The sequence below is a fragment of the Giraffa tippelskirchi genome, chromosome 10, assembly GCF_054371585.1.
Source record: "Giraffa tippelskirchi isolate mGirTip1 chromosome 10, T2T-mGirTip1v1.2.pri, whole genome shotgun sequence".
Lineage (NCBI taxonomy): Eukaryota > Metazoa > Chordata > Mammalia > Artiodactyla > Giraffidae > Giraffa > Giraffa tippelskirchi.
Window position 1 is genome coordinate 46669185 of NC_137284.1, and position 25406 is coordinate 46694590.

The following is a 25406-nucleotide window of genomic DNA, read 5'->3' on the forward strand; positions in this document are numbered from 1 at the left end:
CCAAACAGTTCATTAGAATCTTTAATAGGATGAATAAGGGTTTTGACAAAGTGGACCCAGGGGATATAGTTAAAAGTTTTTCAGATTCATTTAAACCTTTAACCTGTGATTTCCTTCCAGATTAGACCAAAAATTCAATTCTTGGAAGATTTTATTTCTGTAAGATCCAATTAACCGATGATCCATTGTAAAGATGTTTGGAAAACTGGGATTTTTAAAAAAATATATATTTAGTTTTCTTAAGATATTTAGTCACTGTGTAGGACATAAAGGAATTCAATAATCTCTCTCAAGTAGTTTACCAACTATCACCATTTTAATATCTTCTAGACTTTTCTAGTGAAATTCTTGAAAACTTTAATACTGAATTGAAAGAGTTAAAAACAAAAGAACCTGTGAGGCTATGTCTCAAACTTATATATTTCAGGTTGAATTATCATCCTTATGAAATAGACAAACCAGCCTCACCATGCACCAGAAGAATATAAACCAAAACAGGGGGTAATAGATCTTGGCACCACCTACAAACGGGATTTTAATTCTTACAAAGTGCATCCTGTGGTGATAGTTCGGCCTCTGAAGAGACAACAAGTTAAAAAAGGAAAGCTGGACACTGTCCCAACCTAAAAAGTTAACTTGCCATTTCCAAAATTAAAGCGCCAAAAAACAAAACTTAACCTTCAGCTTTGACATCCAACATTGAATCGCAATTCTGGCAAATTGCCAAACTTAAGTCGCCAAGGCTTAGGAGAAAACTTCTTTCTCTTTTGTCAAAATAATATTGTATAGTGAGGAAAAAAGACCATTTGCCTGGTTGAGAGTTAAGAGACCTGGGTTCCTGTCCAAATTCAGCCACTTAGTTTTCTCTATCTCAAACCATGAAAACAAAGGATACTACTGAACAAGCATTATGTCCTATTTGTCACATTATGCCATTTTGAGTTGGCACTTCTCCTTTCCTTCCAATATGAAACTACTGAGCATACTGCAGCCTTTGAGAAAGTCATATAAATAGCATCCCTCTTCACCATTCAAGTTCTGAACCAACTCAAAGAGTTAGCAGGGAGAGAACCAAAATATTGCCTTTTATACTGATAAAGTTTGGGATAGAGGATGACACTTACCTCTGTTAGCAGATGGTCCCTGATACTGAACTTCAGAATAAAACAGGCGTGTTCACCCAGTGAGACGATGTTGGATCCTCACACAGGCCACCTGCTCCTCTAGGCCTTCCAGCATGGAATACCTTCTGCCTGCTGGCAACCAACTGCAGGGAGGAAGGGGCTGGATGATGTGTGACCAGTTTCTTTCCAAAAATCAATCTGGTCTTACAGCACTGTTGCTTTGGGCAGTTCTTTATTTTCCAACAATAGGCTATCTGGTTAGTTCATACTATTTCTATATTTTTTGTTAATAATGTAATTGCATATTTAGGCTTACAGTCTTTTCACTTGTATGTGATATAACTGAATGGCTATGTCCTAATATGAAACCTTTTTCTAAAAGTGATGCCATCCACAATAACAGTAATGATTTATATTTTAAATAGATAATAACTGAATACACACTTATTCTTTAAACATCACTCTTAGCAGTTTAATGGGTAAATAAAGTGTATGTTCCCTGGAAAAGGAAATGGCAACCCACTCCAGTATTCTTGCCTGGGAAATCCCATGAACAGAGGAACCTGGTGGGCTACAGTCCATGGAGTCACAAAAGAGTCACTCTTTTTAAGACCGAATGACTAAACAACACAGTATATGAAATTGGTATAGTATGATCTATAAGTCAGCTCAGTAGGGAGATCAGGAAAAATGTTCTTTATTGTTTTTTTTAAGCTGTGAGCATATAAGACACCATACAAGGAACAAATTTTTAAGACAACACATACAGTGAATATATCAGGGCTTCCCTGATAGCTCAGTTGGTAAAGAATGTGCCTGCAATGCAGGAGACCCTGGTTCGATTCCTGGGTCAGGAAGATCTGCTGGAGAAGGGATAGGCTACCCACTCCAGTATTCTTGGGCTTCCCTTGTCTCTTAGCTGGTAAAGAATCCACCTGCAATGTGGAACTAGAGATTGAATTGCCAACATTCGCTGGATCATAGAGAAACCAAGGGAATTCCAGAAAAACTTTTACTTTTGCTTCCCTGGTAGCTCAGACGGTAAAGACTCTGCCTGCAATGCAAGAGACATGGGTTCAGTTCCTGGGTCAGGAAGACTCCCTGGAGAAGGGAATGGCAACCCACTCCCGTATTCTTGCCTGGAAAACCCCACAGGCAGAGAAGCCTGGCAAGCTACAGGCCATGGGGTTGCAAAGAGTCGCACATAACCGAGTGACTAACACTTCTACTACTTCTTTGCGTCATCGACTATGCTAAAGCCTTTGATTATGTGGATTATGAGGATCACAACAACCTGTGGAAAATTCCAAAAAGAGAAAGGAATACCAGACCACCTTACCTGTCTCCTGAGAAGCCTGTATGCGAGTCAAGAAGTAACAGAACAGGACATGGAACAACGGACTGGTTCCAAGTTGGGAAAGGAGGACGTCAAGGATGTATATTGTCACCCTGCTTCTTTAACTTATGCATAGAGTCCATCATCCAAAATGCCGGGCTGGATGAAGTACAAGCTGGAATCAACATTGCTGGGAGACATATCAACAACCTCAGATATGCAGAGGATACCACTCCACTCTAATGGCAGAAAGTGATGAGGAACTGAAGAGCCTCCTGATAAGGATGAGAGAGCAGAGTGAAAAAGCTGGCTTGAAACTCAACATCCTTAAAGCCTAATAAGATCACGGTGTCCAGTCTCTTCATGCCAAATAGAAGGGGAAAAGTGGAAGCAGTGACAGATTTTCTCTTCTCAGGCTCCCAAATCACTACAGGTGATGACTGCAGCCATGAAATTAAAAGATGCTTGCTCCTTTGAAGGAAAGCTATGACAAACCTAGGCAGCATATTAAGAAGTAGAAACGTCACCTTGCCAACAAAAGCCCGTACAGTCAAAGCCATGGTTTTTCCAGTAGTCATGTATGAATGTGAGAACTGGACCATAAAGAAGGCTGAGCCCAAAAGAACTGATGCTTTCAAATTGTGATGCTTTCAAAAGAAGACTCTTTCGAGTCCCTTGGATAGCAAGGAGATCAAACCAATCAATCCTAAAGGAAATCAAGGTGATGAGATGGTTAGAAAGAATCACCGAATCAATGGACATGAATTTGAGCAAACTTTGGGAGATTTGAAGGACAGGGCTTCCCTCCAGACTGCATGCTGCAGTCCACAGGGTTGCAAAGAGTCAAACACACCTTAGTGATGGAACAGCAACAGCATAACCTACACCACTGAGGATGGCACCATAAGAAATCATAATTGAGTAGGAACTGTGCATTATGAGAGGTGGTGTACGGGAGGGATGATGCCATTTTCAGACATCATAGTGCTTATCTGAGGTGGGAGAGGTTGTATGCTACCCTAGGGTGGGGCCAGTATCTCTTTGTGTCATCACAGCCGGACTCAGAACTGTTGGGGTGCTGACAAATTATGTGATGCTGCTGCATCCTCACAATGCGACCCAGGCAACGTCCAGGACACTGAAACAAAAGCACAGTGCAGTATAAACAACCTTGTGAGAAACTTCCCTGTCGGTCTACTGGTTAAAACTCTGTGTTCCCAATGCAGGAGGCATGGATTCGATCCCTGGGTGGGGAACTAAGATCCCGCATGCGGTGAAGCATGGCGAAAATAAATAAAGACTGATCTTAAAAAATTAAAGGAAAGCAACCTTGTGAACTCATGCGTGCTGGGGTACCAAAACCATGTGCTATGGCAGCATTGCCAGAGACCAGCTACAGGGGGTTAGCTGGCCAAAGGAAAGTTGTTGTTCAGTTGCTCAAGCTTTTCAGATTCTTTGTGACCCCATGAACTGCAGCAGGCCAGACTTCCCTGTACTTCATTATCTCCTGGAGTTTGCTCAAACTCTTGTGCATTGAGTTGGCGATGCCATCCAACCATCTCATCCTCTGTTGCCCCATTCTCCTCCTGCCCTCAATCTTTTCCAGTATCAGTGTCTTTTCCAATGAATCGGCTCTTTCCATTAGTGGCCATTGTATTGGAGCTTCAGCTTCAGCATCGGTCCTTCCGGTGAATATTCAGAGAAGGTAGGGAGAAGGGAAGCCCAGCTGTAAGGATCAGATTACCCTCCTTCAGAGCCAAACAGCTTCCTAAGTTTCCTTTCATCCTCTTTTCCTCCTCAGAAACTGAGACCTGAAAACCCACTCTCTGGGGCTGCCTTTCCTGCCTCGAAGGACGACAGCGTCCCCAGCCACCTGCGGGCTGAGAGTCACCCGCGGCTGGGAAGCGCTGGCTGGGAGGTCATTTTGCAGTGGCAATGGCCCCTGGGGCCCCGCGCTCCCACACTCCCAGGTAATGTCCAGGCAACCTCTGCACGGCTGGTCCGACACGTTTGCTCTGCAGGAGAGAACTCGTGACCCAGGGCCTGTCTGCACGGTGCTCGGCTCCTGCGGGGAGAACATCCTGCGTGCCCACCTGGATCCTGAGCTCTTGGGCCCCAGTGGGTATTTTCCTCCGGGGAGCCATAAGGCGGGGAGGCCCCGCAACTGCTTGCAATGGCATCCCATTGCTGTTTGCTTCCTTCTGCCAGAGCTAGCTTTGCTCCCCGCTTCGGCATTTGGCAAGCCAGGGGCCGGCCCGCCACCCCTCGCCGGGACCCCATGGGAGGTGCCGGGTGCCCTTGGCCAGGTGACCCTCCACCCTGGGCCTCTCCAGGCCCGCCCCAGCTTGGCGGCCTCCCCCCTCCCCCTCCCCCGTCGCGTTGGCTGCTCAGGGCCACGTGGCCCGCGGGCCTCTGAGCCTCCTGCGGGCCTAGGCGCAGCCCAGCTGGAGCCCTGAGCGCCCATCCTGCCCAGCACCTGCCCGGTGCCCAAACCCACCAGGAGCCACCAGCGCAGTCGAACGGAGCACCTCAGCCCTGCCCCTTCTCCCTGTCGAGCCCACCCCCACCCCCCTTGCCCCCATGCCGCCCGCCAAGCACAGGACCTTCCTCAGAGAGCAGACGAGTGACAGGCAGGCACACGGACAGACACACTGACACTCGCACGCACCCACGCCAAGTGAGACAGCCGGCCGGCGCAAGCTCGTCAGCCAGAGATAGAGCCATAGCACCTGTGAGAGGCCGGGGGTCAGGAGAGACAGCGACAGAAAGAGAGGGACAGAAAGAGACAGAGACAGAAAGAGACGAAAGTTCTGAGACAGACTCGAAGACAGCGTGGGGGCAAGGGAGGCCTCGGGCAGGATGCCTGGCAGGTGCCGGTGCCACGTGGCTCTGAGCAGCAAACGCGATGGGGGGGGGGTGCCGCCGAGAGGGGGGCGGGCCTGGAGAGGCCCAGAGTGGGAGGGCGCCGAGACCTCCGTGCCCCTCACCCCACCCCCCAACCCTGCACACACGCCCTGCCGGCCGCTTGGGGTGCCTGAAGCCCTCCGGGCCTCTGGGCCGGGCCAGGCGGGTGCTGGCCAGCGGTGGCGGTGTGCGGGGGCGGGGCGGCATCGGCCGGCCTGCGGAGTCCGGTTGCCGGTCGTGCGGCTCAAGTGCAGCGCGCGCTCCGTGGAGAGCTGCGGCCGGCTGGCTCGACCGGCAGGTCAAAGCGAAAGGGAGGCGCAGCGCAGGGCTCTTAGGGCGCCTGGCGGCAGCCGCTTCCGTCTAAGGCCATACCACCCTGAACGCGCCCGATCTCGTCTGATCTCGGAAGCTAAGCAGCGACAGGCCTGGTTAGTACTTGGATGGAAGACCCCCTAGGAGTTAGGAGCTCCAGGCCTTTGCACAAAGTAGATGACAAGCCAACGTATAGGTGATGAGAAATTTATAGTGAAAAATTAAATTAGACCTAAATTCAAAGATGGTTTATGGAGTAAAAGCAAATCTCTTCCACTAGCTTTTTTCCCCCCATTAACTTCCATAATGTTTTTCCATTAGCATAACGCTTCCTTTTTATTCCTTCTATTTCCTTGTCTATATCCATCTGTTTGCACCATAATGTGGTGCCTTATTGGCATAATTTTCTGCTTTATTGTCTTTCGATAACGCTGATGTAGGAGATAGATGGACTTCAGGTTAGACATTTACAGCTAGCCTGTTTACATTTCCTGAGACAAGAGATAGGTGGGCTCCAGTTGAGGCATTTACAATCAGACTCCTGTTTGCCCTCTGAAATGGAAGTAACAATAGAAAAGGGGTAAATAGCCAGTGTTTGCCTCTTATAAACACTTTAATAGTCATGGCAAGGACAAAGAGGGACGAAATACTGCTTGAGTAAAGGATTAAGAGATCTCCCCTCCCCCCACACCCTTTTGGGACAAGGGAAACACTACACATGCGCAGAAAGGCTGCTTGTGGGTCAAAAGTCAGGCGAAAATGCCAGACCATGATGAGTCTTGCTTCTCCCAGAAGCCTCCACTTCGAGATCCATCTTAGCTGAGGGATGTGTGCACACCAGGGGAGAGTCCCAGGATAGGTCAGATGTGAAAAAAGAAACCAGAAAATTGGTAGAAAGGAAGACAAAGACCCAGAAGAACTGGCCTGTATAAATGACTTAACCACCTCTTTATTGTGCTCCTTCTCACTAGGGGGATGCCCATAACCTTTCTCTCCAGGTGGGTATCTCTGTTTTGCTTCTGTCTTAACTAAACCAACTGTTTCTCTATGTTCTTTCCCATGTGTTGCTGTGCTGTCTCTAATAATAAACTTTGTACCTGCATTTACAGTTTCTCCCTCCATAATAAATGCATTTTTCACTGGGGGCAAAGATCCAGGGAAAATTAGCTTCTAGCCTCTAGGCCTTGCTGGCCTGGTGGCTAGGATTCCTGGTTTTCCTTCAGGCTACCCAGGTTCAGTTCCTGGGCAGGGAATTACATCTCACTTCACGCCACTGCTGCCTCACTGAGATCAACTCAATTTTTAACACCATTTAATCTACATGATATAAATTTTTGCTACTAATTTGTAACTTTTAGAAAAAGGACTCCTTAGGTATTAACATACTGGTATTTCCATAAGGGGGAAATACTTCTTCCCTAAAACTGCATTAAGAAAATTTGAACTTAAGAAAATATGTTTTGATGTAGCAGAATTATTATTTTATCTTTACAAACCATCATTTGTTAAATACTTAACTGCTAATAACTGTTCAGGCTTCCCTGGTGGCTCAGCTGGTATAGAACCCACCTGCAGTGCAGGAGACTTGGGTTCGATCCCTGGGTTGGAAAGATCCCCTGGAGAAGGGAACGGCTACCCACTCTAGTAATAGAGCTAGAGGTGAACTCATCCAGTGGCTCTTAACTTGGAATCAAAGAAGGTTGAATGGAATAGGACACAAGCACGTTTATATTTTTAGACATACTACAGGAGTCTTACACACAGGAAAATAAAGAAATATGCATCATAGTCAGGTGAGGGTGCTGAGATTGGCTCCATTACATAAACAGGGATGGCACTACTACATAAATCAGAAGCATTAATGAAATAAGCAGTATCATATAAGAACTCATGTTTATTTTAAATGATCTCAGATTCAGTTTCCACGTTATGTTTCCCCAGGCATGGAAATCTATACAATGAATACTTGGGACAGCTTTCTTTCTTTTTTTTAACTGAGCTTTATCAAGCATGGGAACCAGTCATTTGAAAACAGAAAATAGAGACTGAGCAGTAATGTTTGCACACATCTAGGATTTCCTTTTAAACACATGCTCCAAGGAAAACAGCATTGAATTTACCAGAGGAACAGTTAAAAGAGGACATCATTGGAAGGGAGGTTGCACAGCAAGTCTGGCCCTGCGGTCTGATGCTGGGGTAGCATTTGCTCGCTTGGCCCCTATGTCCCTCAGGGAGGACAAGGGCTCAATAATGCAGAACAGTATCACTACTAGGACTGCCCAGAGCTGCTGCAAACATCCAAAAAGTTTCACTTTAAGAGTTCTTTAGAGGGCTTCCCTAGTGATCCAGTGGCTACTTCCAATGCAGGGGCCTGGGTTCAATCTCTGGTCAGTGAACTAGATCCCATACACTGCAAGTAAGAGTTTGCATGCCACAATTAAAGATCCTATGTGTGGCAACTAAGACCTCGTGCAGCTAAAAAAAAAAGGCACTAAAAGTTCTTTATAAAATACTATAAAATGTTGTGAATGATTGCTTCTACTAAGCAAATAGTAAGAAATATATGTGTTAGTTGCTCAGTTGTGTCTGACTCTTTGTGACTCCATGGACTATATAGCCTTCCAAGTTTCTCTGCCCATGGAATTCTCTAGGGAAGAATACTGGAATAGGTTGCCATTCCCTTCTCCAGGGGATCTTCTCAACCCAGGGATTGAACCCAGGTCTCCTGCATTGCAGACAGATTCTTTACTGCCTGAGCCACCAGGGAAGCCCAAGAAATATGTAGACTGGAATTCTATTAATAAAAACAGGTGCCATTAGAAAGAAAATAACCTACTAGATTAATTTATTTTATTATTGTGGTTCTCTTTGGGAATTAAAAATAGAGTACTTCTGGAGACACTGACAAAGCTGTGATTTATCTTAATAGAAGACTTCTTATGGAGATCTTGAAACCTGTTTCCTGAAAGAAATGAGTTATAAATATATTTCTTAAGCCTGATGGCAAAGTTTCTAATGACAGAATTCATCTCCTATGTAGCTGAATGAATCCCTGTTTTTAAACAACAAACAAATCGTTGAGTGCAGCAGCTATGAGGTTACTGTTACAGCTCACAGTAAGGCACGATGGATCAAAGTAACTCTTTTTTTTTTTTTTTTTTTTAGCAGTTAGTGAAAAGCCAGTAGATCTTCTCTTAAATTTACTTAGAACTCTTTAAGGCATTTTGTAATATTAAAAAACGTGTGCTTCACAAGTACTTAGACCACCAAAGCATCTTAATTTCCTTACTATCTTATTTTCTAAGTATCACAGAAAGCTCAGTCTAATACAAACATTTTAAGTTTTACACATAAAACAAGTGTGGCCGTTCCTACAGCAGGAGAACTAGAGAGTGTGGTCAGGATGCCTGAGTTGGCCGCAGGGCTGAGGGCCCTGAAACACAGGCAAGAGTCATAGGTGTGCGCCGATGCCAAGGATGTTGCCCTAGCTCAGGGTTCAGGACAGTTGTGACCCGAGGGGTTTCAAAGAGAAATATTAGTTTTCCATATTTTCCTTAGAAGGGGAAATGGGGCTGAGAGCAAGGACTCTGTACGGAATAACCTGGGAGCACTGTGGGGGACCCTGTGGCCCTAGGACTCCCCACCGAGGCCAGAGCTTCCTCCACCCTACTGGTTCAGGCCCTGGATGTGAACATGACTGATGGGGCAAGTGGCTCCTGTGTCCCCAGACTCTTGGCTGCACACATGGCTGAGCTAGGAGCTGGGCCCTGGGCACCAGACGGCCGAGAGGATTCTCAAAGTCAGGTGCAGAGGAATTTCAGAAAAGCAGCTCCTGGGCCAGGTGGCTCTGTTCCAGGTCAGTCCTCCGGGATGTGCTTGCTTGGAAGCAGGAGATGTGGGCACTTGTGGGTAGCTCTGCGAGTGGGCGCATCTATCCTAAGCCTCCTAGCAAATGCTGCTCCCAAATGCCAGTTCTCTTTCAACAAAACTCTGACAAGACTTTCCTCCACACTTTAGGCAGGAAAAAGAACGTGTCCCCGGAGGTGAGCCGGCAGAAGTAAGAGGAAAAATACTGAGGGAAGCGGGGATGGAGAGGCCCCAGTCCCCTCCTGCTCAGGCATTCCTCTGGGCACTAGTGATAGCCCATGAGCTCCAAGTGTGAGCCTGCTAATAACCCCCTTTCCTTCTGCCTCACCCCTCAGTCAATGACTCCTAAACTTTCTTAAACTGAGTAGGAAAGAGAAGTTCATTACATAACTAGATACTAAGTGAAAAGGCACAGTGGTAATAACATTTAAAATAACAAACAAAAATGACCTATACGTCCAATCTGGAAAGGAGAGGGGATAGGACCTCCTTCACAAAGGGCTTCCCTGATAGCTCAGTTGGTAAAGAATCCGCTCACAATGCGGGAGACCTGGGTTTGATCCTTGGGTTGGGAAGATCCCCCGGAGAAGGGAAAGGCTACCCACTCCAGTATTCTGGCCTGGAGAATTCCATGGACTAGTCCATGGGGTCGCAAGGAGTTGGACACAACTGAGCGACTTTCACTTCACTTCACTTCACAGAGAGAAAGCAGCCTGGTGAGCAAAGAAGAAGCCAGAGCTTGGCACTTGAGTTTAACTTCCAGTGAGGATGGGGATGAGGGTCTGTGGATGGTGTTCAGTTCAGTTCAGTTCAGTCGCTCAGTCATGTCCGACTCTTTGTGACCCCATGAATTGCAGCACACCAGGCCTCTCTGTCCACCACCAACTCCCGGAGTCTACCCAAACCCATGTCCATCGAGTCGGTGATGCCATCCAACCATCTTATCCTCTGTCGTCCCCTTCTCCTCCTGCCCCCAATCCTACCCAGCATTAGGGTCTTTTCCAGTGAGTCAACCCTTCGCATGAGGTGGCCAAAGTATTGGAGTTTCAGCTTCAACATCAGTCCTTCCAATGAACACCCAGGATTGATCTCTTTTAGGATGGATTGATTGGATCTCCTTGTAGTCCAAGGGACTGTCAAGAGTCTTCTCCAACACCACAGTTCAAAAGCATCAATTCTGCAGCCCTCAGTTTTCTTCATCGTCCAACTCTCACATCCATACATGACCACTGGAAAAACCATAGCCTTGACTAGATGGACTTTTGTTGGCAAAGTAATGTCTCTGCTTTTCAATATGCTATCTAGGTTGGCCATAACCTTCCTTCCAAGGAGTAAGCGTCTTTTAATTTCATGGCTGCAGTCACCATCAGCAGTGATTCTGGAGCCCCAAAAAATAAAGTCTGACACTGTTTCCACTGTTTCCCCATCTATTTCCCATGGAGTGACGGGACCAGATGCCATGATCTTAGTTTTCTGAACGTTGAGCTTTAAGCCAACCTTTTCACTCTCCTCTTTCACCTTCATCAAGAGGCTCTTTAGTTCTTCTTCACTTTCTGCCATAAGGGTGATGTCATCCGCATATCTGAGGTTATTGATATTTCTCCTGGCAATCTTAATTCGAGCTTGTGTTTCTTCCAGCCCAGCGTTTCTCATGATGTACTCTGCATATAAGTTAAATAAGCAGGGTGACAATACACAGCCTTGACCTACTCCTTTCCTATTTGGAACCAGTCTGTTGTTCCGTGTCCAGTTCTAACTGTTGCTTCCTGACCTGCATACAGGTTTCTCAAGAGACAGGTCAGATGGTCTGGTATTCCCATCTCTTTCAGAATTTTCCACAGTTTATTGTGATCCACACAGTCAAAGGCTTTGGCATAGTCAATAAAGCAGAAACAGATGTTTTTCTGGAACTCTCTTGCTTTTTTGATGATCCATCGGATGTTGGCAATTTGATCTCTGGTTCCTCTGCCTTTTCTAAATCCAGCTTGAACATCTGGAAGTTCACGGTTCACGTATTGCTGAAGCCTGTCTTGGAGAATTTTGAGCATGACTTTACTAGCATGTGAGATGAGTGCAATTGTGCGGTAGTTTGAGCATTCTTTGGCATTGCCTTTCTTTGGGATTGGAACGAAAACTGACCTTTTCCAGTCCTGTGGCCACTGCTGAGTTTTCCAAATTTGCTGGCATATCGAGTGCAGCACCTTCACAGCATCACCTTTGAGGATTTGAAATAGCTCAACTGGAATTCCATCACCTCCACTAGCTTTGTTCGTAGCGATGCTTTCTAAGGCCCACTTGACTTCACATTCCAGGATGTCTGGCTCTAGGTGAGTGATCACACCATCGTGGTTATCTGGGTCATGAAGATCTTTTTTGTACAGTTCTTCTGTGTATTCTTTCCACCTCTTCTTAGTATCTTCTGCTTCTGTTAGGTCCATACCATTTCTGTCCTTTATCGAGCCCATCTTTGCATTAAATGTTCTTTGGTATCTCTAATTTTCTTGAAGAGATCTCTAGTCTTTCTCAATCTGTTGTTTTCCTCTATTTCTTTCTTTCTTTTTTTTTTAAATAAATTTATTTATTTTAGTTGGGGGCTAATTACTTTACAATATTGTAGTAGTTTTTGGCATACATTGACATGAATCAGCCATGGGTTTACATGTGTTACCCATCCTGAACCCCCCTCCCACCTCCCTCCCCATCCCATCCCTCTGGGTCATCCCATTGCCCCAGCCCTGAGCATTTGTCTCATGCATCGAACATGGAATGGTGTTCTGTTTCACATATGATAATATACATGTTTCAATGCTAGTCTCACAGAACGTCCCATCCTCACCTTCTCCCTCAGAGTCCATAAGACTGTTCTATGCATTTGTGTCTCTCATTCTGTCTCGCATATAGGGTTATCATTGCCATTTTTCAAATTCCATATATATGCATTAGTATACTATATTGGTGTTTTTCTTTCTGGCTTACTTCACTCTGTATAATGGGCTCCAGTTTCATCCATCTCAATAGAACCGATTCAAATGTATTTTTTTAATGGCTGAGTAATATTCCATTGTGTATATGTACCACAGCTTCCTTATCCATTCGTCTACTGATGGACATCTAGGTTGCTTCCATGTCCTGGCTATTGTAAACAGTGCTGCGATGAACATTGGGGTACACGCGTCTCTTTCAATTCTGGTTTCCTCACTGTGTAGAATCAGATCAACAAAATTAGAAATGAAAATGGAGAGATCACAACAGACTACACAGAAATACAAAGGATCATAAGAGACTACTACCAACAGCTATATGCCAATACAATGGACAACTTGGAAGAAATGGACAAATTCTTAGAAAAGTATAACTTTCCAAAACTGAACTAGGAAGAAATAGAAGATCTTAACAGACCCATCACAAGCATGGAAATCGAAACTGTAATCAGAAATCTTCCAGCAAACAAAAGCCCAGGACCAGACGGCTTCACAGCGGAATTCTACCAAAAATTTAGAGAAGAGCTAACACCTATCCTACTCAAACTCTTCCAGAAAATTGCAGAAGATGGTAAACTTCTAAACTCATTCTATGAGGCCACCATCACCTTAATTCCAAAAACAGACAAAGATGCCACAAAAAAAGAAAACTAGAGGCCAATATCACTGATGAACATAGATGCAAAAATCCTTAATAAAATTCTAGCAAACAGAATCCAACATCATATTAAAAAGATCATACATCATGACCAAGTGGGCTTTATCCCAGGAATGCAAGGTTTCTTTAACATTCGCAAATCGATCAATGTAATACACCACATTAACAAATTGAAAGATAAAAACCATATGATTATCTCAATAGATGCAGAAAAAGCCTTTGACAAAATTCCTCTGTTTCTTTGCACTGATCGCTGAGGAAGGCTTTCTTATCTCTCCTTGCTATTCTTTGGAACTCTGCATTCAGATGGGAATATCTTCCCTTTTCTCCTTTGCTTTTCGCTTCTCTTCTCTTCCCAGTTGTCTGTAAGGCCTCCTCAGACAGCCATTTTGCATTTCTTTTCCATGGGGATTTTCTTGATCCCTGTCTCCTGTACAATGTCACGAACCTCTGTCCATAGTTCATCAGGCACTCTGTCTATCAGGTCTAGTCCCTTAAATCTATTTGTCACTTCCACTGTATACTCATAAGGGATTTGATCTAGATGGTCAAATGGTGTGCAGAGATATAACTAGATATAACTAGATGGTGTGCAGAGATATAACTCTTGCAAAATTCATGAAGATGATTTCTTTCTAATGTGGCTGTGCCCTTGATTAAGGGCATTCCCTAATCAAGACTTTACCTTGTTAGTCAGTCTCCCAACAGAAACAAAAGCCATAGATACACTGATGTTGTCATTCAATTGAAAGGAAAGGGAGCCATTCCTCTAACACCGAGCAGTAATAATCCAGTCTAAGTGAGTGTCCCAGGAGCTAGGTTTGAGCATCAGGTCGGGGGAAGAGAAGAGTCTTCCAACCACAGGCTGAGAGCAGTGCGCTCCTCCCCGACCAGCTTAGCAGAGTCACCTGGACTATTCGGTCTAAAAAATAATGCTACCTTTCCTTCTTTCTAGTCTCTCTGCTTTTTGTGATGCTGTTTTTCCAAAACCACTGGAAGTGATGAGAGAAGAGTTTTCATTATCACATGGTTTGTTTTTAAAAATAATGCTACCTTTCCTTCTTTCTAGTCTCTCTGCTTTTTGTGATGCTGTTTTTCCAAAACCACTGGAAGTGATGAGAGAAGAGTTTTCATTATCACATGGTTTGTTTTTGTTCATATTTTCTTTGCTGACTAAAAGTTGAAGTTCTTAGTATTAGCCTACCAAAGATGTCATCTGAAAAAATTTTACTTCCTTTTATAGTTCTCTATTGGCAGCCTGGGAGAAGGCAGTGGCACCCCTAGTGGACTGAGTCCCAGCTCGGCCCGCCCTTCTTTATAAGCGCGATGATCACACACCCACACACCCACAAAAACCCTGAAAATACAGTGGAAACAATCAACCACAATATTTCTAATGACTACAGGTGAAAAGCGGAGAAGGCAATGGCACCCCACTCCAGTACTCTTGCCTGGAAAATCCCATGGACAGAGGAGCCTGGTAGGCTATATAGTTCATGGGGTCGCTAAGAGTCGGACACAACTGAGCGACTTCACTTTCACTTTTCCCTTTCATACACTGGAGAAGGAAATGGCAATCCACTCCAGTATTCTTGCCTGGAGAATCCCAGGGACGGCAGAGCCTGGTGGGCTGCCGTCTATGGGGTCGCACAGAGTCGGACACGACTGAAGCGACTTAGCAGCAGCAGCAACAGGTGAAAAGAACTTAAGTGTTGTCAGGGACATATTTCTGAATTTGAGCTGGATTTATGAATTTTAACACTGACAGTCTGACTCAGTGAGAAAAGCAACCACATCCAGGCCTCCAGGGGTGATGACGCAGTTAGAACAGCTCACAGCGACTTCTACTCTTCTGACCAGACTTCACAGGAGCCTCAGAACTCTGAGGGACCGGCCTGTGGGACCCGCCTCAGGATGCTGGGCTGGCAGAAGGCAGCTCTGTGCAGCCCACACCACATGCGCCACTCAGCGCGCAGACGCGGGAGGGGAGTCTGCCACTTAGTTAACAAGACCCGCTCAACTTTGGGGACTATTCATAGTCCAGAGTCCAAGATTCCATGACAATTAGATATATATGTTTTGTGCTTATGCTCTAAAAGCTGCAAATATATTCCTTTCATGAGTATAAGGCCAATAAGCAGAGATGATGTACATCAGAGTTTCCTGAAACTGTTATTGTGAAGAGGTGGGTCCAGAGAGATGGATCATTTCTTCATAAGAAAACACATTCAAGTTATCAGGATTGATCCCCTAGATTAAGGACCTCTTTGATACCTGTCTAATGTCCTATAAATGTAGGACATTATAATTCATGGATGAGCTACCACAGAAAGAAACAGCTGTTTCATAGGTTTGGAAAGGCTGTAGGTAAGGAAATATGGGTCCAGAGGACAAGGCTGTGTGCTTACTTCGAGGCAAAGGAAACAAAATATCACACACACACACACACATCTCAGAATAACCTCCTGAGGTACATATTGTTGTTACCCAACTTTTACCATGAAGAAGCTGAAACTTAAAACGGTCAAATCACTCACTCATGGTCAGAGTGAGTGGCAGATCCAGCCAGACACAGACAACACCTCCTCAGCCCAAGCTGTAAGCCTCACTCTGTATGGCCTCCTCACAAGGCAAACACACAGGACGGTGAAAAACATGGCCACCAAAGTCTTCCTCCAGTTATTAACATGAACATAGTTATTTACACTTATGCATTTATATTTATCATATATTTACATTCATTATAGTAATTTATACTTATTATGTTTGTTTTTATTTCTTTTTATTTAGAAGTATTTGATTCTGAAAGGCTGAATCTCCTAGAACTCTGAATATATAAAATGTGGCAGGTTAAAATAGTTTTTGATAAAAGAAAGTACCTAGAAAAATGGGTGCATGTGTTTTACCAGATCCTGGAGACTCCAGGTTCAATCTCTGGGTCTCCCACATTGCAGGCAGATTCTTTACTGTCTGAGCCGGTAGGGAAGCCCAATCCTGGAGAGAAGTAGTCTGACTGGACAAATTCTGAGCCCTATTCAAGGGAAAGTATTAATGGAAACACAATGGGCTACAGTGTTCATTTTTGAAAAAGGAAAGGATATAAGATCATCCAGAGAAAACAAAACTACAACCACATTTTCTTGATTCTAATATGTAGGAAGAATTCTTGATGTGGCTGTCTACACAAGGGATGTGAACTGTAGTTAGTGAAAATGCAAAAATACAGAAGACAGAAACTTTTCCATTAGGCTTTTTGTTTGTTTACACAACTCCTGACTATAAACAGACTAAATTTTAAGCTTCAACTCAGTGAAGGTATTTGTGAGGAGAGGCAAGTCAGCACACACTTGGAGTGTGTAGAGCCCTTGCTTTTTGGTGATATATTCTGAGAAACCTACAAGGACAGTGAGCACATTTCCCCTGTTACCTCAGATCATAGTAGCCTTACCCAAACGGCAGCCAGTAGGTGCTTAGAGTCACTGATAAGTGTTGAAAATGCTGACATTCTGTGCTGCTGAACATGGGAGATGTATCTATTTTAGAGACTAGATGATTAAACTGTAATGTTCACACTCCACTGTGTAAATAAGACCCTGAATTATATTCTGTTAAACCAGAGCATCTTCTCCTGTTCTTCCATAAGAAATTTACTATGGTATCAGAAAGTTGAGAAATCTGGAATATGCCATTTAGAACTTTTAAAAATGCTTGGATGATACATTTTAAACATTCACTGAAAATAGGAATGTTTGTATTCATAAACATGTTGGGACTTTAAAGCCCTGATAACATAGTTTTCGTGGTTAATTTAAAATCTCTCAGGACTTCCCTGGTGATCCAGTGGTTAAGAATCTGCCTGTCAGCACAGGGGACATGAGTTGGATCCTTGCTTTGGGAAGATACCACATGCCAATGAGCAACTAAGCCCTTGCACCACAACTACTGAGCCCGCAGGCCCTAGAGCCTGCAAGCTACAACTACTGAAGCCTGCACACCGTGGAGCCTGTGCTCTGCAACGAGAAGCCACTGCAATGAGAAGCCCGTGTACCACAAGAAAGAGTTGCCCCCACTCACTACAACTAGAGAAAGACTGAGCACAGAGAGCAAGACCCAGGGCAGCCAAAAAACAACAACAACAAAAATCCTCTCATAAAAAAAAAAAAAAGAGCTTGCTTTTCTCATGGCTTTTGTAGTATTGTTGTTCAGTCGCACAGTCATACCCGACTCTTTGTGACCCCATGGACTACAGCATGTCAGGCTTCCCTGTTCTTTACCATCTCCCGGAGTTTGCTCAAATTCATGTTCATTGAGTCAGGGATGCCATCCAGCCATCTCATCCTCTGTCATCTCCTTCTCCTCCTGCCCTCAATCTTCCCCAGCATCAAGGTCTCTTCCAATGAGTCAGCTCTTCGCATTAGGTAGCCAAAATATTGGAGCTTCAGCTTCAACATCAGTCCTTCCAATGAATATTCAGGGTTGATTTCCTTTAGAATTGACTGGTTTGATTTCCTTGTGTCCAAGGGACTCTCAAGAGTCTTCTCTAGCACCACAGTTCGAAAGCAGTAATTCTTCAGTGCTCAGCCTTCTTTATGGTCCAGCTCTCACATCCATACATGACTACTGGAAAAACCATAGCTTTGACTATATGGACTTTTGTCAGCAAAGTGATGTCTCTGCTTTTTAATACACTGCCTAGGTTTGTCATAGCTTTTCTTCCAATGAGCAAGCATCTTTTAATTTCATGGCTGCAGTCACCTTCTGCATTGATTTTGGAGCCCAAGAAAATTGGAATTCTCCAGGCAAGAAACTGGAGTGAGTAGCCACTCCCTTCTCCAGGAGATCTTCCTGACTCAGGGATGGAACCCAGGTCTCCTGCACTGCATGCAGATTCTTTACTGTCTGAGCCACCAGGGAAGCCCCCAAGGACTATTGGACATAGGAATTAGTTTATAGAGAGTTTATCACGTTTCCTCCCGTGACATTCAAAAGGGAGTACAACAGAGCTATTTAGACCACAATGGTTTGGAATTATGTGTGAGAAAGATGTGGGCGATACAAGGCAGGAGTGCATCTAGGAAATATACATGTTAAGGGAGAACAAAACCACATTTTTTTTCCTCTACTGGATTATTCCTTTCAGGCTAAAAATATGCTGTTGATTCCTCCATAAAAAATTTTTTTTCACTGCTTCTCTGCTGACCTCCAAGTGTACTGGCTCCTCCAGAAACTACCCATCATCCTCTTCTCCTGCGCCCATCTAACCAGGTGTCTATCACTGACTAACTAATGGCACCTGCCCCTGTGAAGACACTGATTCCTCCTGCTCCTGTGAGCACCACAGCATGTCACGTGGCTCTGGTTTACGCCCTTCTTCTGGAAGCCTCTTCCACGTGGTCCACCAGGCTCCATGATCTGGCCCAGCACCCCTCTGTGCAGTCGTCTTCCACCCCTTTCCTCCTGCTCACTCTGTTCAGGATGCTCACTGCATCTGCCTCCCTCAGGCTTTGCACTTGCCACTCTCCCTGGCTGGAATGTTCTATCTCCATAGCCCTTGCTTTATTCCTTCACTTCCTTCAAGTCCCTGCTTACCCATCACTTCTCACAGAATACTGCCTGACAGGTCCACATATACTGCCGTACCTCCTTCAACTCTCTCTTCCCTTTGCCCTGAGTCCCCAAAGGATAGGGCAGGCCTCTTTCCTCACTGAGCACTAACACAGGACAACTTCACTCCCCTCTTAGCCTTAGTTTTCATGTTGTCAAGCGTAACCTCTGGATAACACGATGGCTCATGCTGGGAGAGGGCCATCTGCCCTTTGAGTAAATGCAGAGTGACCAGGGCTTGGTGGGGGAGGTGGGGAGAAAGCTGGTAGATTATCCAGAGAATGTCAACATTGCTCAGTAAGATAAAATGGCAGATGAGATTGATTAAAGTTTTCAAACTTAGAAAGATACTCAAAGTATTGGAGATTCTGGGTGTTTTATTAATGATTTTAATAAACAAATAAACAAAACACCCGGAAGCAAAATAAATCAAAATAGAATGAAATAAAATAAAATGCTCATGGGCTTCACGTAAGGCAACATTCAGAAAGAGCAAGCATGAGTTGGTGCAGTCACCATGGAGAACAGTATGGAGATTCCTCAGAAAAACAGAACTACCATGAGATCCAGCAATCCCACTCCTGGGCATAGAGTCAGAGAAAACTGTAATTCAAAAAGATACATGCACCTCAATGTGCACCCCAACAGCAGCACTACTTACAACAGTCAAGATACAGAAACAACCTAAATGCCCACAGACAGATGAATGGGTAAAGAAGATGTGGTACATATACATTCAATACAATGGAGTTTTACCATTCTCTAGGTCCATCTAGGAACATGGATGGGTGAATCCATACTAAGTGAAGTAAGTCAGATAGAGAAAGACAAGTAGCATATGATATCACTTATATGTGGAATCTAAAATAAGACACAAATGAACATATATTTGAAACAGAAATAGATTTACATAGAGAACAGACTTGTGGTTACCAAGAAGGAGGGGGCTGGAGGAGGGATGGAGTGGGAGTTTGGGACTAGCAGATGCAAACTATTATATATAAAATGGATAAACAACAAGGTCCTACCGTATAGCACAGAGAACTGTATAGCACTGAGAATATATATCTCAGGATATATATTCAGTATCCTGAGATAAATCATAATGGAAAAGAATATATATATGTATGACTGAATTAATTTGCTGTATAGCAGAAATTAATATATTATAAATCAACTATGCTTCAATTAAAAATTTAAAGAATAAAGAGAGGAAGCAGACAAAAGCATCTGAATTTGAGTTTGATATGGAATTATAATATGCAGATAAGAAATATGAATGTATAATAATTTTGATGATGATGATGACAACCATGGTGCCAATGATCTAAAGGTCTTTTTTTTTTTTTAATAAATGTATTTATTTTAGTTGGGGGCTAATTACTTTACAATATTGTAGTGGTTTTTGCCATACATTGACATGAATCAGCCATGGGTTTACATGTGTTCCCCATCCTGAACCCCCCCTCCCACCTCCCTCCCCATTCCATCCCTCTGGGTCATCCCATTGCCCCAGCCCTGAGCATTTGTCTCATGCATCACACGTGGAATGGTGTTCTGTTTCACATATGATAATATACATGTTTCAATGCTATTCTCCCAGAACGTCCCATCCTCACCTTCTCCCTCAGAGTCCATAAGACTGTTCTATGCATTTGTGTCTCTTATTCTGTCTCACATATACTGTTATCGTTACCATCTTTCAAATTCCATATATATGCATTAGTATACTGTATTGGTGTTTTTCTTTCTGGCTTACTTCACTCTGTTTAATGGGCTCCAGTTTCATCCATCTCAATAGAACTGATTCAAATGTATTCTTTTTAATGGCTGAGTAATATTCCATTGTGTATATGTACCACAGCTTCCTTATCCATTCGTCTGCTGATGGACATCTAGGTTGCTTTCATGTCCTGGCTATTGTAAACAGTGCTGCGATGAACATTGGGTTACATGCGTCTCTTTCAATTCTGGTTTCCTCGGTGTATATGCCCAGCAGTGGGATTGCTGGGTCATATGGCAGTTCTATTCCCAGTTTTTTAAGGAATCTCCACACTGTTCTCCATAGTGGCTGTACTAGTTTGCATTCCCACCAACAGTGTAAGAGGGTTCCCTTTTCTCCACACCCTCTCCAGCATTTATTGCTTGTAGACTTTTGGATAGCAGCCATTCTGACTGGTGTGAAATGGTACCTCATTGTGGTTTTGATTTGCATTTCTCTAATAATGAGTGATGTTGAGCATCTTTTCATGTGTTTGTTAGCCATCTGTATGTCTTCTTTGGAGAAATGTCTGCTTAGTTCTTTGGCCCATTTTTTGATTGGGTCGTTTATTTTTCTGGAATTCAGCTGCCCCAACCAAAGACAAAGACTGGCTGAATGGATACAAAAACAAGACCCCTATATATGCTATCTAATGGTCCTTTTAAGGAGGAATAAATTATAAACAAGAGCTTTCCACAGAAACTAAGGTGCCTAGACTGGAGGACACTTATTTGCCATGATGGCTGTTCATCTGGACAGCTGAATAGACTAGAAATGCCCCTGTCCAAGGCCGTGCTGTGCGTCCATGGCCAGTTCCACAGCACCAGGATGGCCAGTCCTCACTGAGGGCCCACTGGCTAGGAAGCACCATATAAAAGGTCTGTCCTTGCCTCAAGAAATGTCTGCTTTCTTCACAAGGGCTCAGACTTCCTCTCCTGACCTAGCAGTTGCCCATGGTTCATGCTTCTAAGCCTGTTTATGATGAGTAGAAGCAAAGATCTTGAGCAGCGACCTGGTCAGGGGCCCATGGGGAGGGGTCCTAAGTGAAGATTCAGATGCCAGGCAAGGGCCCAGTGGGCGGTAGATGGGGACATTCTGGTGAGAGGGTGGAGGCCCAAGAAACGGAAGTGAGAGATGGGGCTTTACTCCAGAGCAAAGGCGAACACATTTCTTCCCCCTTTTATTTATTTTAACCATTATCATAGCCACTCTTTGTTCCTAAGGATTTATTGCTTCTCCATTAGAACTACAGACTGAGAAAACTTGGACAATCTGACTCCTCTCATGGAGATTAGTTCTGAAAAATGTTTATTTGGAATAGATGAGTCATATCAGATCACATACACACATATTACCTATTTTGTGTGTGTGTGTGTGTGTTTTAACATGACTTAAGATTTCCTGAAGTTTATACAGAGAAATACTGATCATTTCATCACTACAGAGTCATTATTTAAATAGATGGAGATCTTTTAAATTTTGGAATGAACTCTGCTACTTATTTTCCTACAAATTTGTGCCAGCAGATATATCTCTCAAATTTTGATTTAGCTCATTTAGTCATATTAGCAGTTGAAAGACTTTGTTTCCTTGAGTGTATCTCCTGAGCACAGGGGAAATGGCCAGGAGTGGACCAGGCAGGAAGAAAAGTAACCAACGTACGATTTCAAAACTGTGACCAACCTGAACATATTGCTGAGGGCAGGTGGGATGTTCAATTGTGGTCCACGATTAGGCCTAGAGGCTAATGTGAGAAATTCTATTTACTTGCTTTTTTTAAAAATAGCTTTATTAGGATATCATTAACATATTTTTAAATGTCCACTTAAAGTGGACAGCTCACAGGACTGAACAGGGAATTCCCTGGTAGTCTAGTGGTTAGGACTCAGCGGTTTCAGTGCTGAGGGATGGGGAAGGATGAGGGGACTGAGACCCTGCAAGCTGCATGATGTGGCCAAAAAAACAAACAAATAACAAAACAAAACAAACAACAGAAAAACCCATACCCCACACCCCACAAGGCTGTGCAGCTGTCTATTTTTAAAACATTCCACCCAGCAAAGGAACCTTGTCAGAGGTCAATTCCCATTCCTTTCTGCCCCCAACCCTCAACAAGGGCTAATATACTTACAGATCCTATATAAATACTTGCCAATTTTGGGTGTTTCATATAAATCAAACCATACCATATAGTCTTCTTCTGTGACCATCTTCTTTCACTTAGCACAGCATTTTGAAGGCTTACCCATGTTATAGCATATATCAGTGCTTCATGTCTTTTCATCGCTGAGTGCTATTCCATTGTAAGGATATGCTGTATTTTATTTATCCATTCATCTGCTGATGGACATTTGAGTTTGTTTCCAGTGTTCAGATGTTATGAGTAACACTGCTGTGTGTCCTCTTCCTCGGATCCCAGGAGGGAGCTGTGGACCTCATGGCAACTCTAGGCTGACCTTTTAAAAAATATTTTGGCCATGTCCTTCCAGCATGAGAGTCACAGACATTCAAAATTGAGTTTGATGTCTTATAACTATTGTTTCTTAAGTGTTAATCAGACTTCAGCAGGCAAAACCAGTGAGTTAACTGCTCTTTGTCAAATAAAATGACCCAGCATGGCTGGGTCTAATGCTGCCATCAGCTTCAAATCTGTTGTAGAGACTAACACCTATGTCTTGGAGGTGATCCTGCCCAACCCCATCTCTCACAACTAGCTTCTGAATACACATTACTGACACCATTATCCCAAACTTTTTAAATTTTATTTTTAATTGGAGGATAATTGCTTTACAATGTTGTGTTGGTTTCTGCCATACAACAATGTCTATCAGCTATAAATGTACACATGTCCCCTTCCTCTTGAATTTCTCTCCCAACACCTACTCCATCCCACCTCTCTAGGTTGTCACAGAGCACTGGATTGAGCTCCCTGTGTTATACAGCAACTTCCCACTAGCTATCTATTTTATATATGATTTACATACTTATGTTTCAGTGCTACTCTCTCAACACTTTCCATTTCTCTCAGCTCCCCACTGCTCCACCATGTCTGAGTGTGCAGTGCCAAGCAGACAGGAAGAAGGATGTTTGGCCAATGGATTCCTTTGTTTGGGGGGCTCAGAGCCAGTCAGGAAGATGTCACAAGGGGTTGACTGGCGGGGGCCCTGACTTCCTACATTTTTCACTACCTAAAAAATCCAGGCTCCAGTGAAGTCCACACAAACCTAAGAATTTAGTTTTAGACAAATCTGGCCCTCCTCTTCCCACCAGTTATAACCATCACATTGAGAGGCTCCTAAAGAAAGTGAAAATGACCCCCAGAATAATAGCTTGCTGGTAAAGGAATAGCTTACTTTAGGAATTATTTTCAGTTCACTGTTGTTTAGTCACTAAGTTGTGTCCAATTCTTTTGAAACCCCATGGACTGTAGACTGCCAGGCTCCTCTACCCATGGGATTTCCCAGGCACTATTACTGGATTGGGTTGCCATGTCCTCCTCCAGGGTATCTTCCCAACCCAGGAATTGAAACTGTGTCTCCTGCATTGACAGGGGGGTTCTTTACCACTGAGCCACCAAGGAAGCCCATTTTCAGCTCTTATAAGATGCATAATGTTATTTCTAATGAGTAATTTTAAACATCTTTACTCCATGAACCATAACTTGATCCAAATATATTTTACTACAAACTTTGCTAATACATCAAAAAAACTTTTTAGCAAATGCTGAAGAGAAATTAATAATTGCTCAGATACCTTCATAAGTCTATACAAATACACCAGAAATGTTTAAATCCTTTTTCAAAGCAAAAAATATCAGTAGACAAGCTCGAACCAGAACCTTTCAGGGTGAGTTTTTTCCATTTTTGAACATGAGGCTTTGAGAAAGAATTTTCCCAAAATTTAAAAATATCTCTTGAAACATGATAAGATAAAGAAGAAAGTGCAATGACTTTTTTCATCTAACCTTCGCCTTAGAGTTTTACATCATTTTTTGAGAACTAGGTTTTAGAAAATAAATTTTTTAAATTTTTTAAATTAATTTATTTATTTTAGTTGGAGGCTAATTACTTTACAATATTGTAGTGGTTTTTGCCATACATTGATATGAATCAGCCATGGGTGTACATGTGTTCCCTATCCTGAACACCCTTCCCTCCTCCCTCCCCATCCCATCCCTCTGGGTCATCCCAGTGCACAAGCCCTGAGCACTTGTCTCATGCATCGAACCTGGACAGGCATTCTGTTTCACATATGATAATATACATGCTTCAATGCTATTCTCTCAGATCGTCCCACCCTCACCTTCTCCCACAGAGTCCAAAAGACTGTTCTATGCATCTATGTCTTTTTTTCTGTCTCGCATATATGGTTATTGTTACTACCTTTCTAAATTCCATATATATCCATTAGTATACTGTATTGGTGTTTTTCTTCCTGGCTTACTTCACTCTGTATAATGGGCTCCAGTTTCATCCACCTCATTAGAACTGATTCGAATGTATTCTTTTTAAAGGCTGAGTAATATTCCATTGTGTATGTACCACAGCTTCCTTATCCATTCGTCTGCTGTTGGGCATCTAGGCTACTTCCGTGTGCTGGCTGTTATAAACAGTGCTGCGCTGAACATTGGGGTACAAGTGTCTCTTTCAATTCTGGTTTCCTTAGTGTGTATGCCCAGCAGTGGGATTGCTGGGTCATATGGCAGTTGTATTTCCAGTTTTTTGAGGAAACTCCACACTGTTCTCCATAGTGGCTGTACTAGTTTGCATTCCCACCAACAGTGTAAAAGGGTGCCCTTTTCTCCACACCCTCTCCAGCATTTATTTTTTGTAGACTTTTGGATAGCAGCCTTTCTGAT

General features: G+C 43.6%; 1 long non-coding RNA gene and 1 pseudogene across 1 annotated transcript; one reads left to right on the forward strand and one right to left on the reverse strand.

Annotated features, from left to right (window-relative positions):
- Positions 1-8: 8 nt before the first annotated feature.
- LOC145524801 (uncharacterized) lies at positions 9-3314 on the reverse strand. Its single transcript, XR_014067858.1, has 2 exons — positions 2464-3314; positions 9-1267 (listed from the first exon to the last, which is right to left on the reverse strand). It is a non-coding gene; the product is annotated as an uncharacterized LOC145524801 (long non-coding RNA).
- Positions 3315-5722: 2408 nt separating this feature from the next.
- Positions 5723-5839, forward strand: LOC145525003 (5S ribosomal RNA; annotated as a pseudogene).
- The last annotated feature ends 19567 nt before the right edge of the window (positions 5840-25406 follow it).